Source organism: Homarus americanus, unplaced genomic scaffold (genome assembly GCF_018991925.1).
Source record: "Homarus americanus isolate GMGI-L3 unplaced genomic scaffold, GMGI_Hamer_2.0 scaffold39155, whole genome shotgun sequence".
Taxonomy (NCBI): domain Eukaryota; kingdom Metazoa; phylum Arthropoda; class Malacostraca; order Decapoda; family Nephropidae; genus Homarus; species Homarus americanus.
Window position 1 is genome coordinate 16493309 of NW_024737042.1, and position 18559 is coordinate 16511867.

General features: G+C 47.7%; 2 protein-coding genes across 6 annotated transcripts in view; one reads left to right on the forward strand and one right to left on the reverse strand.

The window, feature by feature from the left end:
• LOC121872752 (transcription initiation factor TFIID subunit 10-like) overlaps positions 1 to 18559 on the forward strand; it is a 164318-nt gene that overhangs the window by 33024 nt on the left and 112735 nt on the right. Inside the window, exon 1 of one of the 2 annotated variants that reach the window (XM_042375803.1) lies at positions 1170 to 1232. The exons of the other annotated variant lie outside the window; for it this stretch is intronic. The gene's annotated coding sequence lies outside the window, so the exon portion shown is untranslated. Of the gene's footprint in view, positions 1 to 1169; positions 1233 to 18559 lie in introns of those variants that run through there. 2 annotated transcript variants of the gene reach the window in all.
• The window catches only part of LOC121872751 (chloride intracellular channel exl-1-like), a 48732-nt gene that overhangs the window by 18003 nt on the left and 12170 nt on the right, over positions 1 to 18559 (reverse strand). The window contains exon 1 of one of the 4 annotated variants that reach the window (XM_042375799.1): positions 497 to 636. The exons of 2 other annotated variants lie outside the window; for them this stretch is intronic. The gene's annotated coding sequence lies outside the window, so the exon portion shown is untranslated. Of the gene's footprint in view, positions 1 to 117; positions 317 to 496; positions 637 to 18559 lie in introns of those variants that run through there. One more of the 4 variants, XM_042375801.1, reaches the window with a different exon arrangement.

Sequence of the window (18559 nt, forward strand, 5' to 3'; positions counted from 1 at the left end):
ATCAACACTGGAGGAGCACTGTGGCGTGGAGAAGTCACTGTAATGGTTGAAGCCTCTGTTTCATTCACTGCCGGGGTATGGGGCACTTCACCGTAACAGAAAGGAGGGCACTGTTACCTAAGGGTAAGTCGTCACTTTTACAGGCGAGGCAATGCCAGAAAACTGGCACTGTCACTGCAAGAGTAGAGCCTGCTACTGGTAAAGTAAAGAACGTGTCACTGCTAGTGTGTGTGTGTGGAACATATCACTGCTAGTGTGTGGAACATATCACTGCTAGTGTGTGTAACATGTCACTGCTAGTGTGTGTAGAACATGTCACTGCTAGTGTGTGGAGCGTGTCACTACTAGTGTGTGTGGAACATGTCACTGCTAGTGTGTGTGTGGAACATGTCACTGCTAGTGTGTGTGTGTGGAACGTGTCACTGCAAGTGTGTGGAACGTGTCACTGCAAGTGTGTGGAGCGTGTCACTGCTAGTGTGTGGAACATGTCACTCACGAGGTGGATATGAGAGCCGTTCAGTCCCAGGGTATGGAGCGTTTCACTGCCAGGACGTGGAGCATATCACTGAGTGCCAGGGAGGGAGGATGGAGAGAGAGCCACCGTATAGGTAGCCAGGAGTGTCACATCTGGCAGCGGGCGCTCGTGGCACGGGGGGCGGTGCCATCCCCTCCCTCCTCGCCAACATACCTCCTAGAACCTCCATGACGACTCTGGCGTCTCCCTGCCTCACGCACGATGCTCCACCACCTCCAAGACTCCATCATACTCCAGCACCCAAGATATCAACGAAGAAGAAACACGATTAAAAAAAGACTACGGAAAAAAAAAGATCATCCGTAGATAATAGGCCAAGTTTTTAGTGTAAATGAGAAGAACTTTTCCCACGTGTTATTCTTTTTGTGTCTTTCTCATACGCTAATAGGAATGACTTAGACTAAAACATAGGCAGTGCTTCACTAACTTTATACCCATGGTACATCTCAAGTGGTTATTAACTCCTTACATATTTTGTTCGAGGAGTGTGTTGAATCAGTGTTTTTGGCACCGGTGCCAGGAAGAGGAGCGGGACGAGGGGTGGCACTGGCAGGGAGGGGTAAGGGGTAGTGGGGAATGTCTATGTCCCTGGGTAACCATTTCCGTCTCGGCTAGGCTAAGGTTCTTGCCCACCTCCACCTTACCCTCGCCACACCACCTCATCAGATCACCTCATCACACCCACCACCACAAAAGGGTAATTAATGTACAGTGTATACATTAATATCAACTTGCTATATTCATATTATCACATTTTATGTTGTTTTATTGTCTCAATGTTTATGATTACATATTAATGAATGGCCACAGGCACTGGCTTCTTGGATCACCTGAAGAATACCCCCCAGTTATTTCACCTGATTAGTAAACACCCCAACGCTACCTGTGGGGGTGAGGCTAGGTTTGGTTAGATTAGATTAGGTTAAAGTTTGGGTATGTTAGGTTAGGGTAGCTTAGATTTAGGGTATGGTAGGTTAAGTTATGTAGGGTAGTTAATCTTAAGGTGAAATAAGCTAAGAGGGGCTAATCTCATTTATTTCCCCGCACTACTACAGGTACCACCTCTCACTATTGTCTACACACGTTAATTACAACCGCTATTTCAACAAAACTCATTAGACTATTTATGTATTGTTCTCATATTTATATTTACGTTATCCACTAATGAACACCGCGCCTCCCACGGTCCCTCTCTCCCACATGGGAGGGACTCCCACGGTCCCTCTCTCCCACATGGGAGGGACTCCCACGGTCCCTCTCTCCCACATGGGAGGGACTCCCACGGTCCCTCTTTCTCATATGGGAGGGACTCCCACGGTCCCTCTTTCTCATATGGGAGGAACTCCCACAGTCCCTCTCTCCCACATGGGAGGAACTCCCACGGTCCCTCTCTCCCACATGGGAGGAACTCCCACGGTCCCTCTCTCCCACATGGGAGGAACTCCCACAGTCCCTCTCTCCCACATGGGAGGAACTCCCACGGTCCCTCTCACGGTCTTTAAAAATATCTCATTCAGAGTTAAGATAAGGCTAGGCTAGGCTAGGCTAGGCTAGGCTAGGCTAGGCTGAGTTAGTTAAGGTTAGGATGTAGGCTGTCACTGTTATCCTGTGAGGGAATGACAATGTTTTGTTGGTGAGGGTGGGAATGATGTGGGAATGACGTGACAGTGTTCTGTTGTGAGAGTAACAGTGGCCTGGTATGGGAGTTAACCGTTACCGTTTCTGTTGGCTGGGTAACAACGGTATGGTTGGTTATTCAGTAACGGGTTGTTGGTAAGCGAGTGACAGCTTTGTGTTAATGAGAGAGAGAGAGAGAGAGATGCTGACAGGTAACAGACGGACAGACAGAACACCTGGACATGCTGGCCAGTACCTACATACGAATGATTAATAAAAGTCATGAATGAAATTGGACGCCTTTAAGTGCGCGTGTGTGTGTGGGGGGTCGCGACCTGACCTTCACCTGGGGGTCGGCTTACACCGGTGGCCGTCCAAGGAACCAGTTTGTTGACATGTGATGACTGGAGGCTTGATGGAGGCCGCGGTGTTTCATTTCCTCTTGTGTTTTATTCTAATGTCCTGAGGCAGCGGCAACACAGGTATAGGTTACACGTTACAAGTACGGAAACAATGCAGGTATAGATATAGGTACGCGGACAGGTACAGCAGCAGCAAAACGAGTACAGATAAACGTTACCGGTACAGAAACGTTACAAACATAGGTATAACACCGGCACAGGTACAAAACACAAGGACAATTAAGTAAAGCAATATCACAGGTATAGATGCAAAGTACAGGTACAACAATCATCTACAGGATACAATTACAGGTAGTACAAGTATACAGTCGAAGGGACAGATCACAACACACGCACGAGAATCAACACTGTATTTCGTCAACAACATCACTGAGAGGGTCAAGTGTGTGTGTGTGTGTGTTGTGGTTTAGTGTCAGATATGTACACGTGACTCACTATGAGGTTGTGTTTGGCAGGTGTCTTGTTAACATGGACTGCCTGTCTGCCCGACGGCTTTCTCTCCTGCTTGCCCGTCAATGTGCCCGTCGGCCTCCTTTTAGAGTGAGTGTCAGTCAGTCTTTCATTCATGAAGTCAACCAGTTAGTCTTAACCAGTCACCCAAGCGAACCAGTCAGTCTTCCAGTGCGTCTGCCATTCTTTTAACCATTGTCGGTCTATTATTCAGCCAGTCAGTGTGTTAACCAGCCAGTCAGTGTGTTAACCAGCCAGTCAGTCTATTAACCAGCCAGTCTGTGTGTTAACTAGCCAGTCAGTCTATTAACCAGCCAGTCAGTCTATTAACCAGCCAGTCAGTGTGTTAACCAGCCAGCCAGTCAGTCTATTAACCAGCCAGTCAGACTGTTAACCAGCCAGTCAGTGTGTTAACCAGCCAGCCAGTCAGTCTATTAACCAGCCAGTCAGACTGTTAACCAGCCAGTCAGACTGTTAACCAGCCAGTCAGTGTCAGTTAACCAGCCAGTCAGTCTATTAACCAGCCAGTCAGTGTGTTAACCAGCCAGCCAGTCAGTCTATTAACCAGCCAGTCAGACTGTTAACCAGCCAGTCAGTGTGTTAACCAGCCAGCCAGTCAGTCTATTAACCAGCCAGTCAGACTGTTAACCAGCCAGTCAGTGTGTTAACCAGCCAGCCAGTCAGTCTATTAACCAGCCAGTCAGACTGTTAACCAGCCAGTCAGTGTGTTAACCAGCCAGCCAGTCAGTCTATTAACCAGCCAGTCAGACTGTTAACCAGCCAGTCAGTGTGTTAACCAGCCAGCCAGTCAGTCTATTAACCAGCCAGTCAGACTGTTAACCAGCCAGTCAGTGTGTTAACCAGCCAGCCAGTCAGTCATTAACCAGCCAGTCAGACTGTTAACCAGCCAGTCAGACTGTTAACCAGCCAGTCAGTGTTGCTTCTCTCCCCTGGTTTGTTTATGTTCTTTGCTCGGGGCCAGACCACTGCAGCTGCTGCTACACTCTTGGCCTTGGCTGGTGATTGTGGCAGTGGTGGTGGTAGTGGTAGGTGTAGTAATGGTGGTAGGTGGTGTAGTGGTGGTGGTGTTGGGTGTAGTGGTGGTGGTAGGTGTAGTGGTGGTGGTAGGTGTAGTAATGGTGGTAGGTGTAGTAGTGGTGGTAGTAGGTGTAGTCGTGGTAGTTATTACAGGTGTTGCAATCCCTCCCTCGGGTATTAATAAACTCTCGACTGATGCAATAATAATAATGTCATTGTCGGCGCTGCTGGCCACCACTTGTTGTTATTCTTCCCAGAGGTTAGGTTAGGTTAGGTTAGGAGGAATGTTGGTATATGGTTAGGTACAGTCTCGTTCAAGATTCTTCGAATACTGCTGGAGACAGCTGGCAACTCGAGGCCGTTTGTTTACTATAGTACGTAGTATAATATAATACGAAACAACAAAGTCCAACCATTAAATTAAGCAAAGGGGAACCAAGTAACCAATCATCGATCACTTTTACATTTACTCATAATTTTTACTACGTACTATAGTAAACAAACGGGTTGGAGTTGCCAGCTGTCTCCAGTAGTGTTCGAAGAATCTTGAACGTAGACTATACGTTGTATTAGGTTTATTTAGGTTAAGTTATGTCAAGTCAGGTTAGGTTAAGTTAGGTGTGGTTAGGTTGAAAGGACGATGTATATTTTATCTGTTAACATTATCAGTTTAAGGAGTGTTGGTAGGTTAACATTTTTTTTAAATATAAAATTCGGTGGATTTTTTACAATGATTTTTTAATTTTTTCTTTTAAAATTAAAAGTGTTATGTATTTTTTTTACTTTGGTATAAATAAAAGTACAGTAAATCCAGAATTATTTTTTCCAGTTTAAAAATACCAAATTTAACCTAAACTTTCATGGTGTTATTGTTTGAACATTCCAATGCATAGTCATATATAATTGTTTTATTCTGTCATTGAGTGAAGAACAAGAATACATTTACTTTGTACACGTGTGTCTGTCTGTGTGTGTGTGTGTGTGTGTGTGTGTGTGTGTGTGTGTGTGTGTGTCTGTGTGTGTGTCTGTCTGTCTGTCTGTCTGTCTGTGTGTGTGTAACAATGGTTTATTGAAAGAGCACGGCAGCCAGAAGGCTAAAAATATACAGTACCATAATTGGGGAATGGTTCACTTGATTGACAAATAATATACAAGTAACATAAGTGATACAAATATCATATATAATAACTAGGTGGGGAGAAGGTCATACTACATGTCATTTCAACATAGTGACAGTGCAAAAAGGTAAGATTGACTGGGAGTGAACACACTGGTTGATTACGAGTTGTTGATAATTTTTACAATGGTTGGGACTGGGCTGTTCTTATAGAGATCAGTACGTGCTAGTACGGGCTGGACGCGGTTGTGGTGTCGAACAGCAATTCGCGGACGAGGGATCTCGGGTGGAAGTAGGAGCCGGTGTCGAGGTTGGTGCAGAAGCTTCTCACCAAATTTGCAAATGAGGTCGTGGTGATGGTCAGAGAGAGCCAGTGTGTTGAGCGCTTCTTGATATGTGGAGTAGGAAGAGGAGAATAACCTTGCTGCCTTCTGCACTTTTTTTTAGGTATTTACGTTGTGTGGCATTTAGGGAGGAAGACCAGGCAGGGGAGGCATAGGTGAGCTTGGGAAGTATGAATGTTGAGTAAACACTGAGGAGCTCGGGCGCAGGAACTCGTGGGACCAGTCTGCGGAGGAGGTGGAGACGAAAACTGGAGGATTTGACAGTTGTACTGACGTGTGTTTTGCAATTTAGTGTATCTATAGTGACGCAGAGGAGCTTGGTGGAGTCCACAACCTGGGGTGTGTTGGGGCCCAAAGTAATGGAGGTAGGCGGGACAAGGTCGGATGAGAGGTGTGTGCGTGTAATATTTGTGAAATATCACTGGTGTACAAGCTTGTATTTTCACGTGAGAGAGAGAGAGAGAGAGAGAGAGAGAGAGAGAGACCTTTCCTCCCCCCCTCATATGTTTGACTTACTTAAGGGACGTGCAGGAGGGAGTGGGGGAGGGAAGGATGGGGAGGGCGCAAGCATTAGGCAGAAATAGCTCCGTCGCCACGCACCAACACCCCTCCTCCCTCTCTCCCTACATATTTCTCTCCCTCATTACCTCCGTCCCTCCCTCTCTTATTGCCTCCCCCCCTTTTCTCTCCTTGCCTCCTTCCCTCTCTCCCTCCTTGCCTCCTCCTTTCCTTCCCCCTTTCCCTCCCTCCCCTCCTTCCCTCCAGTGATCACACACACACACACACAGGGTGGTAGACGCCCAGAATACACTCCCTCCACCCTGGTAGCAGCTACACCGCTTCACGCAACAACCAACACAGATAACAGAGACAGACACAGTCATTGAGAGACACGACCAAGATTAATGTAGATGAGAAAGACAGCGAGATACAGATGAGAGATGTAGAGAGATGCAGATGAGAGATGTAGAGAGACACAGATGAGAGATGTAGAGAGATACAGATGAGAGTCCAAGAGAGACTGACTGGTGACGGTGAGAGAGACTGACTGGTGACGGTGAATGGCGCTTCTTATCTCCTGCTTGCTTCACTGGCGAGACGATGGATCATTCTTGTTGGTCGTTGTCTCACTGGTGATGTAACCTAGCGTGTCTCGTCTCACTGGTGATGTAACCTAGCGTGTCTCGTCTCACTGGTGATGTAACCTAGCGTGTCTCGTCTCACTGGTGATGTAACCTCGCGTGTCCTGTCTCGCTGGTGATGAAACCTCGCGTGTCCTGTCTCGCTGGTGATGAAACCTAGTGTGTCTTGTCTTACTGGTGATGCAACCTAGCGTGTCTTATCTCACTGGTGATGAAACCTCGCGTGTCTTGTCTCACTGGTGATGAAACCTAGTGTGTCTTGTCTTACTGGTGATGCAACCTAGCGTGTCTCGTCTCACTGGTGATGAAACCTCGCGTGTCTCGTCTCACTGGTGATGAAACCTAGCGGCTGTCTACTGGTGATGCAACCTAGCGTGTCTTGTCTCACTGGTGATGCAACTTAACGTGTCGTATGGTGATGCAACCTAGCGTGTTTTGTCTCACTGGTGATGAACCTCGCGTGTCCTGTCTCGCTGGTGATGCAACCTAGTGTGTCTTGTCTTACTGGTGATGTAACCTAGTGTGTCTTGTCTTACTGGTGATGCAACCTAGTGTCTCTTGTCTTACTGGTGTTGTAACCTGTAGTGTCTTGTCTCACTGGTGATGCAACCTAGCGTGTCTTGTCTCACTGGTGATGCAACTTAACGTGTCGTAATGGTGATGCAACCTAGCGTGTTTTGTCTCACTGGTGATGAAACCTCGCGTGTCCTGTCTCGCTGGTGATGCAACCTAGTGTGTCTTGTCTCACTGGTGATGTAACCTAGTGTGTCTTGTCTACTGGTGATGCAACCTAGTGTGTCTTGTCTCACTGGTGTTGTAACCTAGTGTGTCTTGTCTCACTGGTGATGCAACCTAGTGGTTGTTCACTGGTGATGCAACCTAGTGTGTCTTGTCTCACTGGTGATGCAACCTAGTGTGTCTTGTCTCACTGGTGATGCAACCCTAGTGTGTCTTGTCTTACTGGTGATGCAACCTAGCGTGTTTTGTCTCACTGGTGATGCAACTTAGTGTGTCTTGTCTCACTGGTGATGCAACCTAGTGTGTCTTGTCTTACTGGTGATGCAACCTAGTGTGTCTTGTCTTACTGGTGATGCAACCCAGGTGTCTTGTCTCACTGGTGATGCAACCTAGTGTGTCTTGTCTTACTGGTGATGCAACCTAGTGTGTCTTGTCTCACTGGTGATGCAACCTAGTGTGTCTTGTCTTACTGGTGATGCAACCTAGTGGTTTGTCTTACTGGTGATGCAACCTAGCGTGTTTTGTCTCACTGGTGATGCAACCCTAGCGTGTCTTGTCTTACAGGTGATGCAACCTAGCGTGTCTTGTCTTACAGGTGATGCAACCTAGTGTGTCTTGTCTCACTGGTGATGCAACCTAGCGTGTTTTGTCTTACTGGTGATGCAACCTAGCGTGTCTTGTCTTACGGTGATGCAACCTAGTGTGTCTTGTCTTACAGGTGATGCAACCTAGTGTCTTGTCTCACTGGTGATGCAACCTTGTGTGTCTTGTCTCACTGGTGATGCAACCTAGTGTGTCTTGTCTTACTGGTGATGCAACCTAGTGTGTCTTGTCTCACTGGTGATGCAACCTAGCGTGTTTTGTCTTACTGGTGATGCAACCTGTTGTCTTGGTGATGCAACCTAGCGTGTTTTGTCTTACAGGTGATGCAACCTAGCGTGTCTTACTGGTGATGCAACCTAGTGTGTCTTGTCTTACTGGTGATGCAACCTAGCGTGTTTGTCTTACTGGTGATGAAACTAGTGTGTCTTGTCTTACTGGTGATGCAACCTAGCGTGTTTTGTCTTACAGGTGATGCAACCTAGCGTGTCTGTCTTACAGGTGATGCAACCTAGTGTGTCTTGTCTTACAGGTGATGCAACCTAGTGTGTCTTTGTCTCACTGGTGATGCCTGTTTTGTCTTACTGGTGATGCAACCTAGCGTGTCTTGTCTTACAGGTGATGCAACCTAGTGTCTTGTCTTACTGGTGATGCAACCTAGTGTGTCTTGTCTTACTGGTGATGCAACCTAGCGTGTTTTTCTTACTGGTGATGCAACCTAGTGTGTCTTGTCTTACTGGTGATGCAACCAGCGTGTTTTGTCTTAAGGTGATGCAACCTAGCTTTTTGTCTTCGGAACCTAGTGTGTCTTGTCTCACTGGTGCTGCAACCTAGTGTGTCTTGTCTCACTGGTGATGCAACCTAGTGTGTCTTGTCTCACTGGTGATGCAACCTAGCGTGTATTATTTCAGTGCGTTTTTGCTTCACTGGTGATTGACGTAGTTGAACACGTCTTGAATGCTTGGGTGTTTACTTCTCTGACGTCACTTCCAGAGGTGATTGTTTCATTCACGACGCTTTTGGAGGTATCTTGTCTTGCTTCACTGGTGACGCAGGTGACGAGTGTGTATGCGGTGCTTGTGTAATGCTTGCGTAGTGCTTGCTTCATTTATGAGTCGTTCCAGTAGTTGGACTTACGGTTGATTCATTGGCGGTGAATCCGTCTCTCTCCTTTTTTGTAGCTCCGGGCGTTTTTGCTTCACTTGTGACGTAATTTGTGACTTACGCATATTGCTGACTTTGCATTTTACAAAAATTTCACAATTTTTGCATCACGACTGAGGCAATTATCTGATATTTGCTTCCATGGCGACGTAAGTTGCTTCCAGAATGTTGCATTCTGTCATACTGTAGAGCAACACAGCAGTCATTGTCTTCCCTCAAGAGTGACACATCTGACCGGTGCTGGTTCTCCCCTGCGTGCTGGCCCTCCCCTGCGTGCTGGCCCTCCCCTGCGTGCTGGCCCTCCCCTGCGTGCTGGCCCTCCCCTGCGTGCTGGCCTCCCCTGCCTGGCCCTCCCTGCGTGCTGGCCTCCCCTGCGTGCTGGCCCTCCTCCCCTGCGTGCTGGCCCTCCCCCTTGCTGGCCCTCCCCGTGCTGGCCCTTCCTTGCGTGCTGGCCTCCCCTCCCTGCTTGCTGGCCCTCCCCTTGCTGTGCGTGCTGGCCTTCCTTGCGTGCTGGTCCTCCTCCCCTGCTTGCTGGCCCTCCCCGCTTGCTGGCCCTCCCCTGCGTGCTGGCCCTTCCTTGCGTGCTGGTCCTCCTCCCCTGCTTGCTGGCCCTCCCCTGCGTGCTGGCCCTTCCTTGCGTGCTGGTCCTCCTCCCCTGCGTGCTGGCCTCCCCTGCTTGGCCCTCCCCTGCGTGCTGGCCCTCCTTCGCTTGCTGGCCCTCCCCGCGTGCTGGCCCTCCCCTGCGCGGCGCTGCTGGCCCTTCCTTGCGTGCTGGTCCTCCTCCCCTGCTTGCTGGCCCTCCTGCGTGCTGGCCCTTCCTTGCGTGCTGGTCCTCCTCCCCTGCTTGCCCTCCTGCTTGCTGGCCCTCCCCTGCGTGCTGGCCCTCCTTCGCTTGCTGGCCCTCCCCCGTGCTGGCTGCTGGCCCTCCCCGCGTGCTGGCCCTCCCCTGCTTGCTGGCCCTCCCCTGCGTGCTGGCCCTCCCCGCGTGCTGGCCCTCCCCTGCTTGCTGGCCCTCCCTGCTGCTGTCCCCTGCGTGCTGGCCCTCCTTCGCTTCCTGCGCGTGCTGGCCCTCCTTGCTGGCCCTCCCCTGCGTGCTGGCCCTCCTTCGCTTGCTGGCCCTCCCCCCTGCGCGTGCTGGCCCTCCTTCGCTTGCTGGCCCTCCCCGCGTGCTGGCCCTCCCCTGCTTGCTGGCCCTCCCCGCGTGCTGGCCCTCCCCTGCTTGCTGGCCCTCCCCTGCTTGCTGGCCCTCCCCTGCGTGCTGGCCCTCCTGGCCCTCCCCCTGCTGGCCCTCCCCCCTTGCTGGCCCCTCCCCGCGTGCTGGCCCTCCCCTGCTTGTTGTACTGAAGGTGTGGGTGGAAGGGGGGCAGCTTTGTGAAGATGTAATTCAAAGCTGTCAGTTAACCCCTCCCTGCCACACACACAGAGAGAGAGAGAGAGAAAAAGAGAGTGAAACAAGAAACAATAAAATAACAGGCAGGTGAATCATGGGACCCACACATGAAACGTAAAAGTTGGAGACGTTTATTGTATGTGGACGTATATATGTTGGGCTCAGAAAACGAAAAGCGACCACAACGCGTTGTGGTTTGGAAAATAACCAGAAGCGAGATTTTGCTATAGGTTAGGTTAGTTTGGATTGGGTTAGGTTAGTTTGGGTTAGGTTAGTTTAGTTTAGGGTAAAATCCAAACGCAAAATTTCTCTTACTGGTTATTTTGATAACCACAACGCGTTGTGGTCGCTGGTTTTTGAGCATATATATATATATATATATATATATATATATATATATATATATATATATATATATATATATATATATATATATATATATATATATATATATATATATATATATATATATATATATATATATATATATATATATATATATATATATATATATATAATATATATATATATATATATATATATATATATATACTATATATATATATATATATATATTATATATATATATATATATATATATATATATATATATATATATATATATATATATATATATATATATATATTATATATATATATATATATATATATATATATATATATATATATATTATATATATATATATATATATATATATATATATATATATATATATATATATATATATATATATATATATATATATATATATATATATATATATATATATATATATATAATCACCTTGGCGAGAACTGAGGCACCCATTCGACCAAGAAGCGTTGGCGTGTAGCGTGAAGGGCGAGAGAGTGTGTGTGTGTCCCTGACAACACCAAAATTTGTGTTAGATTTCGTAAAAGCTCGTACTGTAAATACATTAACCCATGTCTCCTTCATTCCCGCCCCATAACCTAACTCAAACATAAATTCGAAATGGAAGTCGAGATACTTTAACCCCAGAAGGAAGACCGTAAATCATTAATAGGGGAAACAACAATAAATGTAAACATCTTTGGTCATCATAAAGGGAATGAGAAGAAAATTGACTAAGTGCCTAGATACATAACCTCCTCACTTCCCTCCTCCCTGAGTGCCACCCCCAGTGTCACTTCTGTCTTGACAGTGCCAATGTGGGGTCACCACCACCACTGCACCAACAACCAGTTATACCAACCTACCCTGTGTGTGTGTGTGCGCGCGCGCGCTCCAGCTGTCAGTACCGGGGGTGGATGACCTCTCTGTGATACGGGTCGTCTGTTGTTTGTATTTGATCACAACCCAAGAGTTTTGCTGTCTGAGTCTCCTTGTCTGAGGCTGTGTACTGTCTAGCTCTCTGTGCCACTCTACACCTCTGTGGTACATTGTTCTACGTGTACACTCTAGGGAGTCTTCGTGAGTGTAGTACACCACTTAGTGTTCCGAGTAGTTGAGTGTTTTGTGTATTACAGTTAATAAAAAAAGTAACTTTACAAAGTTGGGTTGCGAAATTATGACACAACGGACGAAGGATTTTGGGCAACCTTACTGAGACAACGGGAGTCCCAGCGTTCACGTGACATTCATCGATCACCCCAAGTACAGATAGTATTTTGGGTGACTGATACACACCACAAAAAGATCACCCCTTCGCTCGTGTTTGAAACTGTACTGGACCCAAAATGAAACCTTTACAGAGCCTTCTATGGACAGACAGACAGACAAGCACTTCAGGGTCTCGTTCCAACAATACTCTTTAAGAGGTGTACACAAATTTTCGTTTGTGACTGGTCACATTATAAAAAGAGTTGAGATTTGTTCACCATTTTATAATGCCGTAAAACAGTATGAACTACCAAAGATGATTTTTTTTAAAGAATGTAAAAATATAATGTACTCGTTAAACCGGTTGTTAGAGCAACTGAGGTTATTTAGCTGTTGTATGTAATTGATCGTGGGGAAGTAACTTAGTTTGTTTTGCTGTTGTGTGATTGGATCTTGAGCCAGTGACGTCAATTTTAACTTGTGTGATTGGTCTTGAACCATTGACGTCATTTGTAGCTGTTGTGTGATTGGATCTTGAGCCAGTGACGTCAATTTTAACTTGTGTGATTGGTCTTGAACCATTGACGTCATTTGTAGCTGTTGTGTGATTGGATCTTGAGCCAGTGACGTCAATTTCGACTTCCTTGGTGTGTGGTAAAGTCACATGTTATTTTTGGTTGTGACGATATATGTATGCGTGTTGTTCATCGTTAAGTGACCATGGATGGCTGACACACACACGTACCATACATACCACATACACACACTGCAACACACACCGCGCCGCAACACATACCACGACACACACGGTATAAATAACACTAATAATAATAGTAATAATGATAGCGGCAGAGTTAATAATAGAAACATGATAAGGTGCCCACCTCCCCCTCCTTATGACAATAATCTTGACTCATCTTAGCTTGGCTGCCTCCCTCGCCTATGATTCTTGAAGTGTCTTAACTTGTTTTTTCCTCTTAACTGGATATGTGTGAGGGTGTATTTATCTATGACACACACACCGGATTTTTGAAGGTAGGTCTTGCTTATTATATATATATATATATATATATATATATATATATATATATATATATATATATATATATATATATATATATATATATATATATATATATATAGTTAGTTAGTTAGTTAGTTAGTTGTCCCGGCACATGTGGCCGGAGTCGAGGGAGACATGGGCCGGGACAGGCAGACATGGGCCGGGACAGAGAGGCGGGGTCATCACTATAATATATAGTGTTGGGTCGCCGGGTGTGGAGGAGGCTCTTGGTCTTTAAGTGAGACGTCCACACACTTGTACCTTGTTGAGGCCTGCTCCTCCTACTCTTCTTCCTCCTCCTCCCCCTCTTCCTTCTTTACCCGATCGCTGTTGCTGGTGATGGCGGTGGTGCTAACTAATGATTTTGTTGGAGTTAGCGAATGTGTCTGCAACTAGTAGTAGTAGTCCGCTAGAACCCTGCCACTTACTGAAGAAGGTGCTGCTGCTGTCCATCTTGAGTCTTAGTGTGATGATAACGTGTGTGTGTGTGGGGGGTAATATAGGTCATTTGTCACACCTCGCACACGTAGGGACATTAGGAGGGGGGGGGGTTCTTTCTCTCTCACAGGTGACGTAACTTCGTGGGAACGCGCCTCCGAGACCTTTCCTGCTACGCCCTTTTTGTAGGTAGAGCATCTCTCTCTCTCTCTCTCTCTCTCTCTCTCTCTCACACACTACGTGACGTCAGTAATACCCTTGTAGTAAAGGTTATATTCACCAAGAAAGTGAGAGGAGACTGGCGCTTGATAGAGTAATGTGTTGGCTAGACGTGTGCGTGTCAGGGTGTACTCTCTCGTGTGTGTGTGTAACAACTCCATTTACAAACCTTAACTCGGTGTCATTGCCCACACGTGAATTTAAACCATCTTGTGGTGCATATTGTCTAATGGTAGACCCTGCTGCCATATGGCATCACAAAATTGTGACCAAGTCCCAGGTTGCTGATCTGACTTTATGCCTCATTTACACACAATTGCAGGGTCTCAATTGTTTCTCTTACTTTGACACCATAACATACATATATCGTTTGTCACTATTGATTATTAATATTATTATTATTATTATTATTATTATTATTATTATTATTATTATTATTATTATTATTATTATTATTGTTATTATTATTATTATTATTATTATTATTATTATTATTATTATTATTATATTTTCGCCCCAGGCCCTGATGTGGGTCAATGGGTCATTGACCAGTGCCCGGGTGGGCTAATCCCGTGAATAAATAAATGAATAAATAAATGAATAAATAAATAAATTAATTAATTATCCCTCTCATTACCCGAGGGTGGCACGTGGTATAGCACTGTCTTCTGGTCTACCCTTGTAAGCTGTCCAGTGTTCCCGAGACATTCTTTAACTTTGTATTACGACAAAATAATTCGACCTGAAGAATTTCCACCCCAGTTTATTTTCACCTAAAGATTAACCACCCTAACGCTAACCCTACTTAACTTAACCGAACCTAACCTAACCAGGACTAATTTAACTTCCTATAAACTATCCCAACCCAACCGACTCGGGGTGCCACCTACTAAGTTGCTGCTGTTGTTGTGGTGGTGGATTCGCAATTTGTTAGTGTGAGCGTACAGTAAATGATGAACAGTCATTATTAGTGTTGCTGGCTCCTGGCTAACACCAAGGCCGCCACTCTCTTTAGAACTAACGCAACGCACCTTTGCGGACAACGTTTCCCGGGAGGCTAATGTGCGTTCCGGCGAGTGTGCTGGGGGTCCGTCCACAACAAAGATGTAAATAAAACCCACGTGCCTTTTTATGACGTGAGTACAACCTCTATATAGTGACTCCTTGGTGGTGTGCCTGGTAGTAGGTAGTTATAGTGGGGGATCACGTGTCCTTGGCCCGGTGACGGTGGAGGGTCCATTGTGCCGCCGTCACGCCCCTGATGATTTCCGCTCCTGTAGGGGGGAAGTTGTGAGCCACGCCTTCCTCTGTTAGGCCTTAAAACCACAACCCTCCTACCACCCTTAACTCCTGCTCTATCTCTGCTCCCTCATTTCCTACCTTCCTTCCTTCCTTCCTTCCTTCCTTCCTTCCTTCCGCTACCACTTACTCCACCCAACCTCCCCTTCTTCCTTCTCCACTTTACCTACCTACCTTCCTCTCCCTACCACCCCTTACTTTTTTTTGTAGGGAAAGGAGGAATGAAGAAAGATTAGAGGTGGGGGAAGGAAGTTATAGTTCGGAAATTGAAGAAATTCAGGAGGAGGTAAGAGAGGGCGGGCTGACCACCTAGCTAAGCTAATAGTGTGTTTGGGTTGTGTCATGGGTTAGTTATTGTCTGCCGGTACAGGCACTAGACAGCCTACCCTGTCCCATTTATGGGTGTTTTAAGGGCCTTATTTCATATTCCGCCGACCCTACTGGCGGATGCTGGTCTAGGGAGGTCCCCTTACTCCTGTCCCATCTCTCCACCCAACCTCCTCTCCCTACCTACCTACCTACCTACCTACCTACCTACCTACCTACCTACTTACCTACCTCTCCTCCCTCCTTCCCTACCTACCTACCTACCTACCTACCTACCTACCTCTCCTCCCTCCTCCCTACTTACCTACCTACCTACCTACCTCTCCTTCCTCCTTCCCTACCTACCTACTTACCTACCTCTCCTCCCTACTTCCCTACCTACCTCTCCTCCCTTCCTCTCCTCCCTACTTCCCTACCTTCCTCTCCTCCCTTCCTCTCCTCCCTACCTACCTCTCCTCCCTAACATAAGAACATAAGAATGGAGGAAACTGCAGCGGGCCTATTGGCCCATACTGAGCAGTCCCGTTTACACCCAACCCCTTTCGCTCATATATCCATCCAACCCATGTTTGAAGCTATCCAGCGTATTCGAGTTAATGATGATGTTTGGTAACTTGATCCACTCATCCACTACTCTATTTCCAAACCAATGTTTACCTATCTCGCGCCTAAATCTATATTTGTCTAATTTAAAACCATTGTTGCGAGTTCGCTCATGGTTGGATAGTTTGAGTACTTTCGTTAAATCACCGTTGTTTAGCCCTGACTTCCATTTATACACCTCGATCACGTCGCCCCCTCACTCTACTGTAGGTCTTTCGAGGGAGTGCAAATTAAGATGCTTCAATATGTTTCTGTACTCAAGTTCCTAATGCCCGGGATTAGTCTTGTCATTCTCTCCTTGAATTCTTTCCAGGGATTCTATATCCATTCTGTAATACGGTGACCAGAACTGAGCTGCGTAATCCAAGTGAGGTCTCACAAGCGCAAGATATAGTTTTAGGATGACCTCGCTAGTCTTGTAATTAACACACCTTTGTATGAACCCAAGTACTTTGTTAGTCTTGTTTTGAGCAAATGCACAATGTTTACCTGGTTTAAGATTCCCACTTATCATTACTCCTAATCTTTCTCACAGTCGGATTTCTCTATAACATTGTTGTTCATCTGATATCTGGTTTCTCCGTTTGCATCTCCTTGAGTCCCCTGACTAAGTACTTTACATTTGTCCACATTAAATTTCATCTGCCATTTTTCAGACCATTCGAAAAATATGTTTAGATCTTCCTGTAGTTTTGTGGAGTCCACATCAGATTTAATTATACGCCCTATTTTAGTGTCATCAGCAATTTTTAGTGTCATCCATTGTCGGGGAGGAGTGGGCGATGGTTGGTGACATGCCTTGCACTCCTCACCAGCACACTCCTGAGATATTAAGTTTAATGACCCGTCTCTCCTGTACACACCTTCCCAGCGCCCCTGGATACGTTAATCTCCGCCTCCTACCCTTCCTCTCTCTCACACCTGGGGTCACTATCACGACCGGCGGGTGACTGCAATTCCTTCCTTCCTTCCTTCATTCCTTCCTTCTTTGCTGTCGCCGTGCTGCTGTACTGGGGTCCAGGCCAACGACTAGCCGTCATGGTACTGTACCGTTTATCACAATTAAGTGAGGGAGTGTGTTGGAGGTGTCCTGTCTCTCCCTCTGGCTGAACCCTCCTGTAGTAGTGACCATATAATCAACTCAGTCACCTGCAGACATGGAGAGGCACATCACCTGCAGATGACCTAGCCAGCTCTTGTAGCAGTAATGGTGGCCTGGAGGGTGAGGGAGGCCAGGTGTGTGTGTGGTTGATAACTTGATGCACTGAATTAAGAGATTGGTTGTCACTCGGGTAGCTTTATTGATGCCAGATAGTTAGACGCCAAGCCAGGTAGACGCCTGATATACGCCAGGTGAGCGCCAGGCCAGGTAGACGCCTGATATACGCCAGGTGAGCGCCAGGCCAGGTAGACGCCTGATATACGCCAGGTGAGCGCCAGGCCAGGTAAGATAACACCAGCGTAGATCGCATGACAACCTGAGCGCCACGATTAACGCTGACACAGGTAACGGATGTGATTACTGACGGGCGGCGGGGGGATGGAGACAGCTGTTGTCAGTACTATGCGGGGCTATTGTCGAGGGGTGAGGGCAGGTGTTTAAGTCAGGGGTGGCTGGGGGGAGGAGTGAGGGCTGGTATGTAGGTCATGGGTGGTTGGAGAGGGGTGAGGGCTGGGGTGGCTGGAGGGAGGGATGAGGGCAGTGTAGGCTCAGGGGGTGGCTGAGAGAGGTGAGGCAGGTGGTTGGAGGGAGGGGGTGAGGCAGGGGTGGGGTTGGAGGGAGGGGTGAGGCAGGTGGCTGGGAGGGAGGGGTGAGGCAGGGGTGAGAGTAGGGGTGTGTAGGCTGGGGGTGGTTGAGGGGGAGAGGAGGGCAGGAGGGCTGGAGGAGGGGTGAGGCAGGGTGGCTGGAGGGAGGGGGAGGGCAGGGGTGGCTGAGGGAGGGGAGGGGTGAGGCAGGGGTGGCTGGAGGGGAGGTGAGGACAGGGAGGGGAGGAAGGTTGGAGGGAGGGGTGAGGGAGGGGTTGGAGGACAGGGGTGGACAGGGGTGGAAGGAGGGAGGGGGAGGGGTGGTTGGGAGGGAGGGGTGAGGACAGGGTGGTTGGAGGTGGGGAGGCAGGGCTGGTGAGGACAGGGGTGGTTGGAGGGGCAGGCAGGTGGTTGGAGGGGAGGGGTGAGGACAGGGGTGGCTGGAGGAGGGGTGAGGGCAGGGGTGGTTGGAGGGAGGGGTGGAGGGGTAAAAGGAGGGAGGGGTGAGGGCAGGGGTGGCTGGAGGGAGGAGGGGGGTGGACAGGGGCAGGCTGGAGGAGGGGTGAGGGGTGTGGAAGGTGAGACGGGTGGTTGGAGGGAGGGGAGGGCAGGGGTTGGCTGAGGGGAGGGGTGAGGGCAGGGGGTGGAGGGAGGGGTGAGGACAGGGGTGGTTGGAGGGAGGTGGAGGACAGGTGGTTGGAGGACAGGTGGTTGGAGGGGAGGGA